Source organism: Ambystoma mexicanum, chromosome 6q (genome assembly GCF_040938575.1).
Source record: "Ambystoma mexicanum isolate Mex_15411 chromosome 6q, UKY_AmexF1_1, whole genome shotgun sequence".
NCBI classification, from domain to species: Eukaryota; Metazoa; Chordata; class Amphibia; order Caudata; family Ambystomatidae; genus Ambystoma; species Ambystoma mexicanum.
Window position 1 is genome coordinate 51386352 of NC_090937.1, and position 19825 is coordinate 51406176.

General features: G+C 48.1%; 1 protein-coding gene across 1 annotated transcript in view; it reads left to right on the plus strand.

Moving 5' to 3' along the window:
- Positions 1 to 19825, plus strand: part of TRIM14 (tripartite motif containing 14) — a 310180-nt gene that overhangs the window by 134656 nt on the left and 155699 nt on the right. The window lies entirely within an intron of this gene.

Below are 19825 nucleotides of genomic sequence, written 5' to 3' on the forward strand. Positions count from 1 at the left end.
AGCAGGCCTTTAAGGCGACCATCTCCCGATGGATCGCGGCCTGCATTACGGAGTCTTATACCGTTCAAGGGCTGAAGCCTCCTAAAGGTATTCATGCACACCTGGTGCGGGGCAAGGCAGCCGCAGTTGCCTTTCAGAAATGTGTCCCCTGGGAGACCATCGCAATGGCAGCTACCTGGGCCTCCCCATCGGCTTTTTGTAAGCATTATTGTCTAGACCTGAGTTCTAGAGCTGATGCCCAGTTTGGTCAGGCTGTGCTGAAGAACCTGTTTCAGTAAGGTTTTTTTTCCATCCACCCATAGTTCCTGTAAGGAGTGCTTGGGAATCTCCCATAAGTATGGAGGAAAGGGGACGGGACGTAGGAGTATAACCAGGTTACTCACCGTAGTGACCACCTTACTCCTAGTCCATAGTCCCTTTTCCTCCATACGCCCGTCCGCCGTCCCCTCTAATAAGGTTCCTCTGTTATTGCTAAAAGGTCTCTGACCTGGCAATAGAAAAGGACTAATGGGGGATGCGCGGGGCGGAGCCGAGATGGCGGGGTTACGGCCGCATGCTGGGCCCCGCATAGAAGGAGAGGAAGGACTAAAACATTTTGAACTTTTTGGGTGCTTTTACAAAGCGCTCCGGTCCCGTCCCACGGAGGGATGTCCTCCACAGTATTTTTCCGTGGATTTTGTGTCTTTCAGATGATGATTGGACCGATGGAGGTTCTCTGCAAATCTCATCCCCAAGTTGTCATATGAAGATATCTGCTCCAGAACATGACCATCAATTTCGATGTTTAAATTAGGGCGGTTTGCAGACATGTGCCTAAAGACCATCGTTTTCGTTTTTTCTTTGTTTAGCACAAGACACATCTCCTTGCATTTGCTGACCAAGATGGAAAAATTATGCCTAAGGCCCATGGGTGAAGTGGGCAGGATCACAGCGTCATCCACAAAAAACAATGTGGGGAACCTGTCAGATACCGATTTGGGGGGTCACAACACTGCCCCATTAGCTCAACGATCAGTACGTTGATGCAGATACAGAACAGAAGGGGGGCCCAACACACATCCCTGGCAAAGCCCCCTCTATAGGTTCAATGTTCAGTGAGCTCTCCCCCAAACACCACCTAGCTGTGGCCTTGTCGTTAGTGTACAAGGATCTAATTTTACCCAGCAGATTCCCAGGAATGCCTTTTGCCGAGAGAACCTCACATATTAATCTTCTTGGGACACAGTCGAAAACCGCTATGTGTCGACAAATATTACGTACACCTTGACTCGGCTGAGGGTAGTATATTTGGCAAGAATCAAGCCAAGCCTAAAGCACTGGTCTACTGTGCTTACACCCTGCTGAAAGCCAGCTTGTAGGCGATTAATGATGTCTTTTTCACTAGTCCCCCTTAGCAAATGAGCAAGCATTACCTTGGTGGATATTTTGCCCTCAGAATCCAGCAGAAAAATTGGTCCCCTGGCTGGGTCCTGTCACCTTTTTTGAAAATGGGCACGATTTCTGCCTTGTACCACGATTGGGGTACATCAGCTGCGATGACTGAATAAAAAATGCAACAAAGGATAGGAGCCCACATTTCGATCTCATCCTTATAGTGGTTGATGGGAGGTCGAGGGGCCTTACTGGCACTGAAGTCCCTGATAGCATCCTCTACTTTCTTCACTGTTATTAGTGCATAGGGGTCCCCAACAGGATAAGTGATATGATATGATATGGCATTTATAATGCGCCTATACACAAGTGTTTCAAGGCGCGACGAGGCAAGGGAGGGGGAACAGAGGGAAGACAGACAGCAATCTTACTAGGCCAGGTTTCATTCAGATCGCGCAAGTGCAAGGGAAGGTGGAAAAAGGAGAAGTGCGTGGGGGGAAAGGGGAGGGGAAAGTGCAGTACATGGGATAATAAATAAGCAATATAAATAAAAGAATGGCCAGCAGGTGGCAAGTGCAGGGTGAGTGCAGACGAAGTTCTGGTGAAGTGCCTCCGTTCAGATGCATCACTACTGGTCCTCCTTGTATATCCTTATGTAATTCACAAACATGGGATTTCCATATGTCAAACATATCAAACGTATAGTATCTGTTGCATTCAGGGCCTTGCCCGCAACCAATTTCCAGAAGGCCACAGAGTCGCCTGTACTATTAGCAGACAGTAACTCACTCTATATGTCTTTGGCAAAAAGAGTCTTTTTTTTGCCTGAATGACATGCTTGTAATGGCTTCTCAGACTCCTGAGATATTGTTTGTCAATTGTTAGTGAATTTTTTTGATACTTTTGAAGAGGGATGGGGAATGCTACCATCCCCTCCTACAAAATGTATGACACGGAAGGAGGTCAGGAAACATTGCTATCACCCGTTCTATTTCCTACGAATCCCCAACGGACAGATGGTTGAAAAGTATGTCGAAAGGTACCCCCTCAGCCAGCCCTACGTACCAGGAGTGGTACAAATTTACAGACAAATTTAAATGGACGAAGACTCCCAGGTTACAACTAAAGACACCTCAATCGACAGTCTCGATTAAAGCACGAAGAAGCCATGTTGCTGACGTCGTTATAGACCTCACAACTTAATAGTGTTAGACATGAAGCACACGTGCTATCCGCACTCGAGGACATAAACAAACACTCGAATACATGAAGAACACAAGTGTGCAGTTCTATAGTTGGAGGAAAAACACATATAAATATTGTCATCGCTTTTATTATTTTTATCATTAGTCAAATGCAGCAACGCAGAAACCGCAAGAAGCAAGAGATACTGGGCAAAGCTTGCAGAGGCTTACATGCGTATAACCTTATGGAACTGTAGGAGCACCTATGGGACCTGACAGAACCAAGTGTGACTAACCTATGGAGAATGTAGTATAGCCCGAACACTGTAGAAACCGCATTATAATGGTTTGGGAAAAGTATAGCAGGCCCCAGACCTCTCAGCAAGAGCCCAGCTGAATTCAGGCTGGACAATGAGCAAAACGTGTGAGACAGGACCCGCTGCCAAGGCCACAAGATACGGATGACATTCCATTCCCTAAACGACAAAAGCACTAGCTGCAGTAAATACGAATAATTCCTCATAATTCAGAGCTGCACAGCTCAAAATCATGGTGTCCGAACACGTGACCCAGCCGACAAAGGACAGCAACCAGCGCTGGGAAAGGGAGCCGATCTCAGACTAGCAGACAGAAGACTGCAACAAAGATGCTACAATGTGAGACAAGTGTTGCCCCGAGCAAGAGAGCACTCTCATAGAATAAGGAATAAGGTGATACACACCAGTTACAATGCAGACATATAGTCCTTCTTATTACCTTGAAAAGGTACACCAAGAGTTGAGAACCTTTGCAGATCCCAGGCCTGGGGACGTCCGCTCTACCCAACCACAGTTCAATATCCTAGGGGTGGGTAGCAACGGGCAAGAACTAATGGCAGGACCCTCGCCCTGCAACATTGTGATAGATAGTGACTTGGGGATGGACCAGGCCAGCCGCCTGACATGGGAGAGCCAGTAGAATAACATGCATTGGTGACCATATAGGTTATTAGGCTCCTGATGGCCAATCCCACATGTTGATAGGTTTTTGGAGAGAGGCCGAAGTAGTGATGGGGCAGTGACGTCATTTTGTATCAAAACTGGCCTGCGAACCAGGAGAAGTTGAGACGTCCACAGATTTCTTCTTGGCTGCGGCACCTTGTATATTTCGAGAAGACGGGAAAACGCAAAGCCTTGTACAGGTCGTCAGGAGCCCTTGTGAATTAACCTGCCCGAAGTCAGCGAGTTGTCCAGCCAGACCAAGACAGGGAGGTGAGTGCCTTGACGGGGAGCCGGCAGCCGAGCAGCACTAGTAGGCCACAGAGTGTAAGTATTGACCCAGTCTAATGGCAAATGTGGATGAGAGGGAGGGTATTGAGTATTGTGGAGTATTGTTCAGTACTGCCAGGTATTGTTAACGTATTGTCTAGTATTGTAATAGTGATTTGATATGGGAGCAGAGGTAGAAGTTCCTTTTCTATGTTTAGGGCACATTCAGTCTTAGAGGTAAAACTTTCTGGTGAATAACCTAGTCTATTGACTTGAGGGCTTGGATGACAAAAGATATCTAAATAGCGGTATTCCTGTGGGTTGGGCATTTTAGCTTGGGTCATAGATGACGGTATCCCTGTGAGGGTTAGCAAGGGAGCTGGCCTAGATTGTGGAAGGTAAGTCGACTGGTTAAGTCTCCTAAAGTGAGACGTTTCACACGCTAGGTGACGCAGCAGGTGCAGTTCGATCACAAGAGAATATTGGTATACTCCGCATGAAGCACGGGAAGACAGATGTGGGGCTTTTGTGTGGTTTGGGAGTAACGGGCTATTAGAGTGTGCGAGCGATATTTGATGTTCCTATGCTGTTTTGGTAGCTTGGTGACGTCCCCCATAGGTTTGCACATAGGACACAGAAAGCTTGAGACGGTGAGGCGCTAGTATCAGAAAATTGGGATTGGCAGACGAGGTGAACCAGCGGCGGTGCACGGAAGGCGCATGCGCAAGATTGTGGGTGTGCTTGAGGAGGCAGTGAGTGCAAAGGCGGGGCGGTGCGCAGAGCATGCCTGTTAAGTTTTGGAGCGTGAGAAGCTCGTAGACTTTGAAAAGTACTGTCATTATATTGTACCCTTTTTATTCCTTAACAGCGGACTGTTGAAATCCTCGACTTGAGGTCAGGTAAGAGTGTTACAGGATGTATCAAGGCAAATGTGAGGGGGAGACACCCCTTCAGCACCTGTGTAAGACACCTCCACCCTATAGGAAAAAGATCTGTAAATATAGCATAGAATGGTCTAAAGGCACAAAGGGAAAAATAACTAAACGATTGCCACCTTGTGGAAGTGTCTCCAAAGACATGCAGCAATCACTATTGAGACATATACAGGGTACCTATAAGGGGAAGAAATTGACAAAACGCATGGCAATATTCGTGTTGTGGTGCATGTTCCAAGATGGCGAGGGGATGCTGCGAGCAGGAGGTGAAGGACCAAGGGACCCATCCCTCCACACCTCCCCACACCTCTCCCAGCCCATCTGAGTGTAGCCGCTGATGATAGACGATGAACAGGGAATGTATCCAATGATGGAACTAAGGGCAGCAGAGGGGTATTCAAATCCGACATATAAGCCACCACCATACACAAAGGAGGAAAAGCCGAAAGGCAAGCAGCGAGGCGCAGCAGGGCGCGAAGGAGGGGCTCAGGGGCATGACTACTAATGAGTAGAAAGCAGCACAGGTACTCCTGAAACTTGCTGAGAATCGACAAATGGAGAGGCAAAAGGGGCGACTGAGGCGATAGAAAGCCTGAAGAGGAACAGCAACATGACATATTGGGCAGAGATAGTGGATGAGGAAGAGAGGAGGGACAAAGAGAGTGCGAAGAACAGGAGAGAAGGAGAGTAAGAAGTTGGAAAGGGAGGATAGAGAATGACGAAGGGAGGAAGAGAAGGAACACATGGAAAGGGAATGGGAAGAAAGGATCGAGAGAGACCTCAAGGAGCGGAAGAGGGCAGAATAAGAGATGAGGGAGAAAAGGGAAAGGGAGCTGGAGAAGGCAGAGGGACGGAGAGAGATAGCAGGGCAAGAAAAACACAAGTTAGCAGAGCGGGAACTGAGGAAGTCGCAGACTGGCAAGGGAGCAAACGCGCAGGGAAGCGGATGAAAGAGCTATAAGAGCAGTAAAGACACAAGTAGCACTAGATAGGGGAAAGGCTAGATTTGAGGAGGACAGACGGACAGAGCCAGACAGTACAAATTCTCGGGCAGGAGCACAACAGAAGGATGAGGAGGAGGAGGAAAAGGCCTAAGGTCGAGGCAGGAGGCAGCAAGTATGATTTAAGAGACACCGATCTCAGTATGAAGCCCAACACAGACTCGACATCGAGGAGACTGAGTTTTGCCGATGACTTTTGTAGCAGCATGGACACAGGATCCGACAGTGAGGACAAGTACAGTGAAGACGAGGAGTGGGGGACAGCTTCAAGCACTGTCCACGGGAGGGAGGGGGGACAGACAAACGGGTGTCATGGGTATTTAGGTCGCATAAACAGGGAGAAGGGGAGGGTGACTCAGACGAGCAGGTACAGCGGACAGAGGACTTTTGCACCTCACACAGAACTTATATCAACAGACTAAGGGCTCTCCCAGGATGAAGGAGAGGGGAGACAGCCATAGCTTGTTCGAGGGGATGATTTACTAGGGCTTATGATGACAGCAGAAGAGTGGCCATACTGGAACCAGTAGTTGTATGCGCAGGCATTGAGAACAAGAGGGTGCCTCAACAAATTAGACTGCCCAGAAGGTCACCTGAGGAAGAGACAGCATACACACAGATGCCTTTTTTTAAAACTAGTTTTTATTGATAATAGTGTTCTACATATCCACTGCACATAACAAAACATTGAGAAAGAAATCACGTTAAATCCTCTGTTACATTATGTAGTCTTCTAATACACGCATAAAAAAACACTAAATTATTCCTGCTAACCGCCAACATATCCCCCCCAGCACACACACCCTCCCCCCTTGTTGCCTGTGATGCTAGTATTGGATTCACTATCCTCATGGTGTGTTGGAGTCAATCTGTTTGTGTAGTCTCTCGAGGTGCCTGTTCCATCTCTGTTTCTAATGGTGGTGGTGAAAACAGTGATTGGATAAGCATGTATCTAGTATCCAAGAGGCTAATGTGTACTGCACGCCGCCATGCTGTTACCTCGGTCAGTGTCCATTTCTTAAGGTCCCGACACCAGTTCTCTGTATGGGGACCTCCCTGCGACTTCCATGTCATCGCAATCCTGCGCTTAGCAAGTACTAATGCCAAGTCTTTCAACCTAGAGACAGGGCGTGAATGTTCAGGGCATGTAAACCGGCCAAGCATGCAGGCTGCAGGTGATAGTCTGATAAGGGGTAATCTTATTATACGTCCGCTATCTTCTATATCCTCCCATTACTGCCGTATTATAGGACAGGACCAGAACATGTGCAGCATGTCTGCATCAGAAGCCGCACATCGTGGGCAGTATTGTGCCGCTGGAGCGGGAATTTGGATATCATGAGGTGTCAAGTATGCTTGGTGCATTACATACAAATGGCTCAATTGCAGTCTTGTGCTTCTTGATACCTTCTTGTGGTATCGCAGTATATGTGCCCAGTGTGTCTCTAAGAACGGGGTCCCCAAGTCTTCTTCCCATCTAGCTCTTATGGTTGTCTCAGAGAGGGGTCTGCTCTCGAGGAAAAAGACATACAGCCTAGAGATGGCCTGTGTGCCTCCAGCAATATCATTCAAGGTGTCTCCTCACCTTATGCGCTTCTAGCTTCTCCTGATACGTGGGCCACCTGTATAGTATCAGGGCTTTGATGGTAAGGTGTAACAGGAATTGGCCTTGATGTAGACCTATACTATCAGCTATCCCCCGGATGGGTGTGAATGCTGCATCAGTGAGCAGGTCACCTTTTGTGGCAGCCCCTTTAGATTCCCCCATAGAAGGCGCGAGCCGGCCCCTCAAGGCACCTCATGAGGCACACAATGCCGGTCTGTGGCCGGGGGGCCATCGCCTTTGAACTCTGGCCCCCCATCGCCCATACCAGACACTAAACAGGTATCTGAACACTGGAACCTGATCATCTATCCAAAACATATCCAATGACTGTGAACATTCTTGCACACGTCCCGAGTCTCTCCCCACATGTCCCCATTTCAGAATAGATTACTAGCCCCCTGTGAATTGAATTAGCCTACTGTGATTTGAATTATTGAATATTGAATTTCTTAGGGATTCAGGCCAACCGGTACTGTAATGTGAAATAATTGCTGCCAACCGCACTATAATTATCAGTGCCACAACAGCGGCCAATCTATACTGTAATTTGAAAAAATGTGCTTCTCTCACATGCTCCCCTACCTGGCACACCGCATCGCATTGCTCATCTAATTCTTTCTGCCTGTGGCCGCCCTCCACTCACGCCATGCGGCCCAAAGCCAGTAGCAAGATCCATCACAAGATCTCCAGCTTTCTCCCCAACACCATCACCACTATACTCACCCTTGCACTCACCTTATCCACTCTCTATACCATCAAGACACACACCGTCACTGGCATGCTCCCACCACCACTCCACATCACACCTGCTCTCCCTCTACTCGCAATCATGCCCACTCTCATTCCCACACTGAAACCCATCCACTCACCCACAGCCACCGTGTGTTCACTTCATCTCAGACGCACCACACTCAGAGCCCGCACTCAATCACTTGAAATTAGTTGCCACCCTACAGCTACGCATGGACCAACACCTCCCACTACCACAGTAACAGCCAGCCTCCTCACCAGCTTCAGGTCTAAAACTATAGCTGCACCACTCCTGAAAAGCGCTCTTTTAAACCTCTGCTTACTCCCTGTGCATGTTCTAGAAATGTATGATCTCCTAGACAGCCTGAACCTTGACCTACTGGCCATCACTGAAACCTGGCTAAATGAAGCATCTGGTCCTTCCATTGCTTTTGCACTCCCACCAGGTTATACCATCTTTAGACAAGAAAGACCAGCACGCTTAGGAGGCGGGGTAGCTCTCATCTTCAAAGAAGCACTCTCCCTCAGACCCATCACTCACCCCTGGGCTAGCAACTCAGACATGCTATATGCCAAGCTTGTTCTGTCCCCCAACAGCACCATCAACATTTGCATACTTTATCACCCCCTGGCCTGCCGTCTGATTTCCTGGGCCACCTCCTGCATCTACAATGCGACACCATCAAAGGCTCCACTAAGACCTTACTTCTCGGAGATTCAAACCTTCGTTTTAATGACCCTAAAGATAAAGCTGCCACTTCCTTCACCAAGGAGCTTAACGAACTAGGATTTAAACAAAAAGTCTATGGCACCACACACACCAAAGGCTGCACCCTCGATTGGGTCGCTGACCATAACTGCCACACCTCCGTCATCGATAACTCAGTCCTACCCTGGACCGATCACACCAAAATCCTCACCCCAGCTCCCCCAGCACAAGTGAGAAGCTCCCAAAAATTCAAAGAGGACAGCCTTCGCTCTCACCTTAACATCCCAGCACTAGTCCCCGCTTTCTCTAACGACCCAAATGCCCTAGCTGACATTTACAAAGATGCTCTATCCAGAGCCATTAACTCCATAGCTCCACTTGAATGCAAAAAAGGTAAAAATAACTCTACACACTAACTCATGGTACACTGATGAACTACAGTCCCTACGCTCCCCTAAAAGGAAGGCTCATAAAAATTGGCTAACACACCCCAGCGAGAATACTAAAAACTGTTTTAACCAAATCTCCCGCCAATACAAAGATGCCATCACCAACGCTAAAGCTAATTCCTTCAATGTCCGAATCACTAATGCCAAATCGTAATCTAAAGAAATCTTTGCCATTTTCAATGAACTCATCTCTCCCCCCAATACACCAGATGAGATCATCAAAGACGAAGCTTGGTGCTCTAGTATACAAGCCACCTTGCTAAATAAAATAGAGCTCCTTCAAAATAAAATTAAGGGTCATCACAAAGCCCTAGGCCACATTCCTGGCACAATCTGACCCCTCTCCCCCATCAACTAACTTCAAACCACTTTTTACCTTTAAAGATATCACAGAATTGGAAGTCACCAACATCCTCAGAAACCTAAAACCCTCTATGTGTAAAGGAGACATTTGTCCTCTCAAACTCATCAAGGACTCTGCAGACCTCCTTGCCCCACTTATAACAGCATTTATTAATGCCTCCTACAGAACCGGAATCATCCCTGACAGCCTTAAAGAAGCGTGGGTGCGTCCCCTTCTAAGAAAAAACACCCTTGATCCCACACAGCCTAACAACTACCGACCCATAACCACTGTGCCATTCCTCCTCAAGATCTTGGATAAAGCTGCTCACTGCCAAATCCAACACTTCCTTGAATCCTACTCAATTCTCGGAACAAGGCAATTGGGGTTTTGCAAAGGACATGGCACGGAAACAGCGCTGGTAGACCTAAAAAACCAGATCACCCAAATCATGGATAAAGGCAAGCCAGCCCTCCTGGTCCTTTTAGACCTCTCAGCTGCTTTCGATCTTGTAGATCACAAGACACTTACCTCACACCTTACCCACTCGGCCAACTTCTCTAAAGAAGCTGCACTTTGGGTCATCTCCTTCTTAGAGGGCAGGGCAATGAAAGTATTCTCAGACATAGCTAATGCGGCCCCCACCACCATCCACTGTGGAGTCCCGCAGGGCTTGTGCACTGCACCCACTCTGTACAACTTGTTCACGAAGCCTCTCTTCGACAAGGTTGACGCCTTAGGTATCGATATACTAACTACGCTGATGATATTCAAGTACTCTTACCACTCACTGGCTCCTACAGTAGAGACGCCCAAGCACTACACACAATATACACCACCTTCTTGGCTTGGATGGCAGCCAATGGCCTCTGCCTCAGTGGAGAGAGAACCAACATCATTCTAGGCCTAAGAACAACATTGGCTAAACTAGACAATGTGTACTTCAATTTCACCATTGTTAACACTATCATCCCTGTTTCCACCTTGGTAAAGACCCTAGGCATCTACTTAGATTCCTGTAGGACTACTGCAATGCCCTCCTAGCAGGTACCTCCAAAAATAATCTAAACAGACTTCAAATAACGCAAAATAATGCGCTAAGAGCAGCATTAAGCCTTCACAAAAAGGGAACACATCTCCAAGGCCAGACAGGCAGCCCGTTGGATCCCTGTTAAAGAATGCATCAGTTTCAAAGTCCTCACCCTCACCCACACATGCATCACCTTCACAGTACCGTCATATCTTGCACAAACTTTATCCAAACCTGCTCACTCCAGACCTATCAGGACACACTACACTAACCTATTACACACTCCCCACATCAACAGGTCTAAAGCGGGAGGAATAGGTTTCCCATGCATAGCCGCCAAGCTCTGCAACACACTACCCACAGACATCAGAACAGAAAACTCTCTCCGCACCTTCCGCAAAAAAACTCAAAACCTTCCTCTTCATCTGACCCTCTGTATGCCCTGCTACATGCCTGTATATATGATTGCTATTGTTCATCACATCTGTAACTAAGTAAACCGTCTGTAACCAGCACCATAATGCCTCTGGGCTGCTGCACGCTTAACCAATGTGAATAAATAAATAAATTAATTCCCAGTGTGTCCGAATGCCCCGGTGCACTTGTGTTGCATCTGGGACTAGCAAGGCCAAGGGGCTTGGTACCGAGAACTGGTCCTTTATTTTAAGTATTGCCATCACTGTGTCCCACAGCTGAGTGCCTAAGTTAACAAGTAAGGGTGGCCTTCTGCTTGCAGCCGCTTGTTCCACAACACTTTTTTCAGAAGGATGTGTGGTTCTGCAGGTTGAAGGAGCCCAGTGTCTAAGGTGGGTTCGTATGCCAGCCATCCCACCACAAACTGCAGTTGCCCAAAATGAGGCACCCGAATACCTCCTTCTTCGTAGGGTCTCTGTAATGAAGCCAGTGCTATCCTACATCTACCTTTATGTCACAAGAATTCCCTGCACAGTGAATCTACAGTTTTAAAGAAGGTGTTAGGTATGTTCTATGGGACGTTAACAAAGTAATGCAGGAGCCGTGAGAGGGCAATCTTTTTTTTTTTTTAAACAAATATTTTATTAGATTTTCAATTTATAACACATTGAGCAGTAATGATAAAACAGTTCGATAAAGTTCCTCCTAAATTCATACAACAAAAATAAGCATAACAGTAGGTCATCTCCTAAAGCCATTGAACAGTTATTAAACAATAATCGACCTTCCTCCCCGCTACGTTTAGCAACCTTATTACATAGTCCGACTTAGCTTGAGATCGAGTATGCAACATATGGGGGTCCATTCGGGAGGTATTTTGCCCGCAACAATGGATTCTAACTTAATGTTCCCGTTGTGAAACTTTACAATACATTGCCTTCCCTGCTTTATCTCCCCGTCAATGTTTTACTGAAGCGTTAATAAACTCGGAATACCTCTGAAGGCATTGTAAATGACAACTCTGTTCAACTCAATTAATTACCACCAGGGCTAAGTTCAGAATTGGCACGCTTCACCCTCCATTACAAGTTAAATAGCTTTCGTAAACGAGTAAATCCATCATTTGTCCTTAGGCCATGTTCTTTTGGTATTGTTTCGAAAAGAAATAGTGCTTTTAACCAACTTTATATGTACAAAATCAATTTCACTTACATACGTTATATAGGACTGAGTTGTGTCTTAGTGACAGTCCATTCTAAGGCTATTTCTCAGTCTGACATAACCATTTCGGTCTATCTTCCATGTCTATTTTTGGTTCGAAGGCATATAAGCTATTACAGCATAGCTTTTGAGCACATTGAACTCTTATGCTCTACATTTTACTCGTGTTCTTGTCTTACAGAACGTTATAGTTCGCATTACCTCCTGAGATTCCCCAATTCTCTCCTTCCCTCCCTCATCCCTCCTCCCTCCTCCCCCACCCCCCATTTCTTTTTATTAACCCCCCCCACCTCTATACAATCCTCTACCCCCCTACTATAAGTATTATTTTACTTTTCAGATTCTAGGCTTTTACAATTTTCTTCCCCTTCTTAACCACAGCATCTCTTTATCTTTGTTTTTGAGAGAGTTCAGGTTACATGTGTGTTTCGGAGCAGGCGGGGTTTGAAGAACTGGGCTTCTCTGTCCCGTACATGTTCATGAAATGGATTCCATATAGTTAGGAATCTTAGGTATTTGCTGGTGCTGATGGTGCATATCTTCTCCATAGCCATCACCCCCCAGATCTTAACCCACCAGCATGCTGAGATTGGACCTTCTTTGATTTTCCAATTTTGTGCAATAGTCATTCTAGCTGCTGATAGTAGATGGGTGATGAGTTTAGCTATCGCTCCTGACATCGCGTATTTCCCTTCTATAGGGACTCCTAAGAGGATTGTCTTCGGAGATCTCAGTAGATCCACCCCTGAGATGTCTTTTATGTATCTTATTATTTCCTTCCAGTAGGCAACTGCTTTAGGGCACGTCCACCACATGTGGAACAGGTCTCCCTTCTCACTGCAGTTTCGCCAACAGTTTGGTGAGTAAGACTTTGCAATTTTGTGGATGCGGTTCGGGGACATATACCATCTGAGGCACAGTTTGTACGCAGATTCCTTTATTGTGGTGCATCTGGAAGTGCTGTGTGCACGTGCCCATATTTGGTACCATTCCTCCTCCGTTAGTGACTCTTGCATATCTCTCCCAATTCATTTTGTATGCGAGATGGTCGGTTGGCTGGTCATTGGAGAGGAGTTTGTAGAGTCTAGAGACCCCCTTCGCCGTATTGCCTTCTTGAAGCGACAGTTCTAGGCCTGATGGCGTCCTCGTGCCCGCCTTCTTCACCGTTGGGTAGGTAATCCAGTGCCTGATCTGCGCATATCTATAGCATTCATTTTCCCCTATATTGAATTTTAACTGGCAATTCAGCGCCGTCTTTGTACATGTCTTTCAGGTGCATCATTTCTGCCCCTTACCAGCCCACCCAGTAGCCCCGCTGGAGACCCGGTGTGAAGTCTGGGTTGCCCATCAGTGGCGTATATGGACTCAGTCCACCGGGAATGCATTTCTTTTTCCAGGCTTTGTCCCAGCTTAGTAGAGACCATTTTGTCATTTCTAATAGAGCTTCTATGTTTCAGTTTTCTTTGCTGAGGCTCAAGAGGGCTATTAGGGGGACGGATGAGACTGATTGTTCGATTCTGCACCATCCTTTATGATCCTCTGGTTTCGCCCATTATAGCATTGGTGCTAGTTGTGCTGCCATAATGGATCTGTCCATTTCTGGAACTCCCAGACCGCCCAGATGAGGGGAGCGCATTAGCATTCGTTTCTGGATTCTAGGTTTCTTCTTATGCCATATGAATTTCAATATCGCATCTTGCAGTTCTCGGATCTTGGCTGGTGGTATTGGCACTGGCAGTGAGTTTACTACATAGAGGAGGCGGGGGAGAATGGTCATTTTGACCGCTGTGATGCGGGCGAACCATGACAGCTCCTGGGAGTCCCATCTGCGCAAGTCTTCCTGTAGTTGTTTCCACAGCAGCGTTATGTTTGTCTGATATAATTTGTGCGGATCGCTGGCAAGGTGAATTCCTAGATATTCCAGTTTTCTTTCAACTCAGCTCATCGGGAATGATCTCGCCAATGTCTCGATATCTTCTCTCTTTGCCGTTATGTTCATAGCTTTCGATTTGGAGAAATTTATGGAGAACCCCGAGACTCGTCTGAATTCCTCCAACTGGGCCATAGTTCTGGGCATTGTATTTTTTGGGTCTACCATGAAGAGCATGATGTCATCCGCGTACATGGCTATTTTGTGGGTTTCCTGACCTATTGTAACTCCCTTGAAACTGACATCCTGGCGGATCTGCATAGCACATGGTTCCATTGCCATTGCGAAAATTAGAGGGGAGAGAGGGCAGCCCTGTCGTGTGCCCCTTCCGATCTCCACAAAATCTGTGCCCTGACCATTGATCCTGAAACTTGTCGATGGATGCTGGTAGTTGGTGAGCACCATTTTCGTAAATTCTGGACCGCAACCAAACCGCTCCAAAATCAAGCTCAGATAGCCCCAGTCCATGATGGTGAAGGCTCAGGTGGCATCCAGGGCTGCTACAGCAAATGATTGTTATGTATGTCGCCCAGCATCAATGACGTCTACTGTCCTTCTGACGTTGCCTTGTGTACGTCTGTCTGCGATGAACCCTGCTTGATCATCCTGTATTATGTTTGGAAGGATTTCCATTAGCCGAGTTGCTAACATTTTCGTGTAGATTTTTACATCTGTGTTCAGCAGTGCTAAAGGCCGGTAGCTTGCACAATTTTTGGGATCTTTGCCTGGCTTTAGCTGGACTTCCCCATATCTTGCGTGACCTTCCCCTCTTCTCTAATTGTGTTGAATAGTTTTGACAGCGGGCCTAGCAGTTGTGTACGGAATGTCTTGTAATAGCCATTGCCAAAACCACCCGGACCTGGTATCTTATTTGCTGGTAGTACTGTGATAGCATCCCTGATTTCTTGGCCAGTAATCGGTTTCCCAAGATTGATTCTGTCTTTCTCTGTAATTTGGGGCAGCTGGAGAGAGTTGTTATAGGTGAGTTGATGGTCTGGGTCTAGATTTTCCCCCTTTCATAGTTCCATGTGATATCGTTTCATTATTTCCTTCTTGTCCAGCTCTGCTGTGTGGGATTTCCCATGGGAGTCATTTAGCTGCACTATGTAGTTCCGGGTTTTTTGTTTTCTCAGTTTTGCTGCCAGGAATCGATTAGTCTTGCCCCCATGTATGTAGTAGGATTGTTTTGTTTTTAGTAGCGACTGAGCCACCCGGTCCGCCGTGTGGTTCTCCAGTTGAGCTCTGATTTTCTGTAGTGCTCTTAAGGATTTCCTAGAGCATTGAGTCTTATGTTGGGCTTCTGCAGCTTTCACCTCTTTTTCTAGTTGGTTTGTCACTAGTGCTCTTTCGCAGTGGTATGCTATGGCTTGTGACATGAATTCTCCCCTGATCACTGATTTTCCTGCGTCCCATATTACCCCCCAGGCCGTTTCCCCGTTATCGTTTTCTTTAAAGTGTTGTTGATGGCGGTCTCCATATAGGTTCTTAATGCAATGTCTTTTAGGAGGATTTCATTTAATCTCCAAGGTGGTCTAACACTGTTTCCTTCCACCCCCCAGTCCACACCCACCATCTTTGGTGCATGGTCTGAGTGATATTCCACACCAATTTCTACTTCTGTTATTTGCGGAACTAATGTTGTGGATACTAGGATCATGTCTATCCTGGAATAACCAAGGTGAACAGCTGAGTAGTGGGTGTACTCTCTCCGGTCTCCATGGAAAAATCACCAGGTTTCAATCACTCCTAATTCTCTGTAGAACCGACCCAGAGCTTGTCTGTTATTCTGATCAGTGGTTGTTGGGGGAAGAGTCTTATCCAGCATCGGGTCCATAACACAGTTGAAGTCTCCACCCACTATCAGTTGGCCCTCACACCAGCTGCCAAGACTGCCCAGCAGGTCCGTTAGGAACACATCTTGATGACTATTTGGAGCATAAATTGCTATGATTGTGTACAATTTCCCTTTTATCAGCCCTTTAAGCCCCAAGTATCTGCCCTCTTTGTCTTTGCGAGTGTGTAGTTTTTTTAAAGTTGAGTGCTTTCCCAATTAGTATGGCCACTCCTCTTTTTTTCTCACCACTTGAAGCGAAGTATTGTGGAAAACACCGACTGGCCATGCGCTTTTCGTCTTTGGGGAGGGGATGTGTCCCCTGCAGGAGCCCAATCGCCGTATGCATTGATTTCAGCCTGTCTACTATCGCCTGGCGTTTTATTGGCGAGTTCAGGCCCTGTACATTCAGAGATATGACACTTGACTCAGCAATTTTGGTATAGGAGGGGTTGCGCTGCTATAGGCTTGGATTGGGCTACGTCCGTGTTTTCCACGTTTACTTTTTGGTGCCCTAGTGCTCGAGTTCATGCTGTTGCTGTGGTTCTTGATTCGTTTTGCTCTTCTCGCCGCCTACCAGTTCTCCCTCTCAGCTCCCACCTTCTAGGTGTGCAGTTCCCTCTCCTCTGTGTAGATTTCATATGTTTTGATGTGTTGTAGGCCTCCATCATTGTACGGCTGTTATTCATTCCCCGTTTAGCCGCCTATGCGAGCTTCCTTCCACAACTTGTCATTCCTGGCTCTGTTGCTGGATTTTGGCCTTCCCTGTTTTTTTAGATTTATGCTTTTTCTCAATTGACCGTTCCCATGGTTTACTCGTTGTGTCTTGGGAATTGGGACGTGTTCGGGCAATCGGTTGGTCTTGGATTTCTTCTAGCTGCAGGATTGCACCACCCTCTCCACAAGTAGTGATCTTCTGCTGTTTGCCTTCCCACGTAAATGCGAGGCTGAAAGGGTGAGTCCAACTGTATCATATCTGTTTTGCTTGTAGTACTTTTGTAATTGGCTGCATCATTCTTCTTTTGCGAAGCGTGATATGTGCCAGGTCTTGGTACAGTTGGATGTGGGAGCTATTGATTGTGAGGTAATTGCGGTATCTTGCTGCTCTCAGTATTTCTTCTTTCTGACAGTAAGACATTACCGCTATTAGTACATCTCTGGGTCTTGCACCAGGGTCATTCTGTTTTTGGCCTACCCGGTGGATACGATCAAAGCCGATTTGGTCTGATTGAGTTTCCGGCAGAAGACTGCTGAAGCACAGTTGCATTGTATCTTTAAGGTCACAGTCTTGGATCGTTTCGGGGAGGCCTTTGACCCTAATGTTGGACCTTCTTGAGCGGTTTTCAAGGTCATCTGCTTGTAGTTCTAAATTGGATGTTGCGTTGGCCAGCTGTTCCAGGAGGACACTATTCTGGTTAGATTCTTCTGCCACGGCTGAAAGGCCATTTTCGACTATATCTACTCTGTTTCCCAGGTCCGTCATTTCTCTGCTTACTTCCTGGAGGGAGGATTTCAATTCTTCTTTCATCTGTTCCAGCTGGTTGTGGAACGAGTTCGTCAGGCGGGCTTCCATCCCTTTCAGACAGTTCAGAAGTTCCTCCTTATCTGACGACATTGTGGGTGGGGTTGTTTCTACTGTACGTTCAACCAGCAAGGGGGGTGACTGACTCTCCTCTCGTCGACTCTGACCCCAGCACTTTTCAATTTGGCCCACTTGAGTTTTGGCTTGGATTCTTGGTTTTGACTGTCCAGATCTACTTCTGACCCCTGGCATCAGGGTTGACCGCTTTGGTCGCCGGAGCGCAGCTATACACTCTCTAAGCGTGTCTTACCGATTGCCCTTGAAGGCGCACAGCTGCACGAATTCACCTCCACAGATTCCCCACTGACCGCTAGCGCTCGACAGGTCCGCCTGGAGCACCAGCAGTGCGGGGAGAGGGGGACTCGGGCAGATTGGGGGACTATGCGGATTTGCCTATGATGCGTGCCGTTAACGACGGGGGGGGGTTTGTCAGTCAGGTGGCGCCAACCTTAACGGAGGAGCAGTTGAACGCTGCTTCTGTGTTGTTCTGGTGTGATTCCCTGCTGCTGGTGGTAAGAGAGTGTTCAGAGCGATTCCCTGGAACTTGGATGCTAATGGGGGCTGGACTCGACTCAGTTTTAAACAATATTGGGCTTGTGCCTTGATCCGTATGTCTCTTTGACCGTGTGGGCTAGCGGCAGGTCTCGCTATGAAATTCCCGTAACATAAAGAGCGATAGGGATAGAAGGAGTCCTGCAGGCCACAGGCAGTAAGACTATGTGATTGCTAAGAGTAGGTTGCAGATCGTAGCTGTAATGGGTTTCAGTCGGTTTGGATAGGTTTTCCTCCCGCCCACCAGCACAGTCGTTTCAGAGTGCGGGGGGGGATCTCTTCAGACTGTACACTTTGCTATAGGTGAGGGACAGCTGTAGCTCACAAACACTGAGTTCCGCTCACCATCCCAGCACTAGCAGAAGCCGAAAACTCACTGATTATATGTACTGGGTGTGCTGGGCTCATAGATTGCAGGGGGCTAGCAGTATTTAGTGGCTGCAGCTTCTCCAATCAATGGGTCTGGGTCAGGACCCCCTCTGGACCAACAGATGAACAACGCAGCTTTGTCGAGGCACAGGATGGTTGCAGGATGTATATGTTAAATCTGACAGTGCAGCAGTCCTCTCGTACACCAGCTTGCAGTGTCTATAATTTATTATCTCTGGGCACAGTATGGGGGGTCAGGGTCAGCCAGCTAGCCGCTTCTGCACTTTACAATGATGTGGCCCCAGTTCCCTTCTCCTGCACCCAGTTCCCAGCTCGTGCACTGAAGGTGCTGGTCTCCATCCCACTCAGTGCTTCCCCTTTGTCCCTCTTGAACACCTGTTGCGCCGCTTCTTGCTTGAGTGATTAGGAATGGGGTCTGGACATATACCCCTCTATGTTCGTGGGCACCCGCTTTTCCTATCTCACATGCGATTTCATTTCCAAGATGGTTTCCCTCGACAGCGTTGCTGCACCTGCCACTGTCGAGCGACTGCCCCGCATTCCTCTGTCAGCAGGGGCCGTGGTATGCCCTGCAGGGCCCTCTGCAGATATGCCGTCAGCTCTGTAGTTGCCAGATGGGGCCAGTTGCGCTGCTTTGGGATCCCTGGGGCAAAGGGTGCTGTCTCCTGCACCTATTTCCTCTGCCCTCGCACTGATTCCCCCTCTCAGGGCCAGGTATGCGCAGGGGTGGGAGGCCCCGCTACCCACTCGCCTCACTCCGTCTCTCCGGTCCCTCTCACCTGGCTCTCTCCTTTCTGCGGCGTGCTCTCCCCGCTCCGAGCAATCAAGGCAGTAGGGGGCACATCTGTGGGGTGGCTGTAGCGGGCCAGGAGCGTCCAGGCGCGCACTCGCGTCGGCCCGGGCCTATGTGGCTGATGCTGCTGGTTCCTGGGATCCTGTGGCGGTCTGGGTGGGCTCCTCTTGGGGGCCTGCTGGTGTCCAGAAGTGGCCTGAGGGGGAAGGAGGAGGGGGGGGCCCAGGCGCGCACCCGCTTCGGCCCGGGCCTATGTGGCTGATGCTGCTGGTTCCTGTGATCCTGTGGCGGTCTGGGTGGGCTCCTCCGGGGGGCCTGCTGGTGTCGGGATCAGTGGCCTGAGGGGGAAGGAAGAGGAGAAGGAGGGGGGGGGGGCAGGCGCGCACCCACGTCGGCATGGGCCTATGTGGCTGATGCTGCTGGTTCCTGGGATCCTGTGGCGGTCTGGGTGGGCTCCTCTTGGGGGCCTACTGGTGTCGGGATCAGT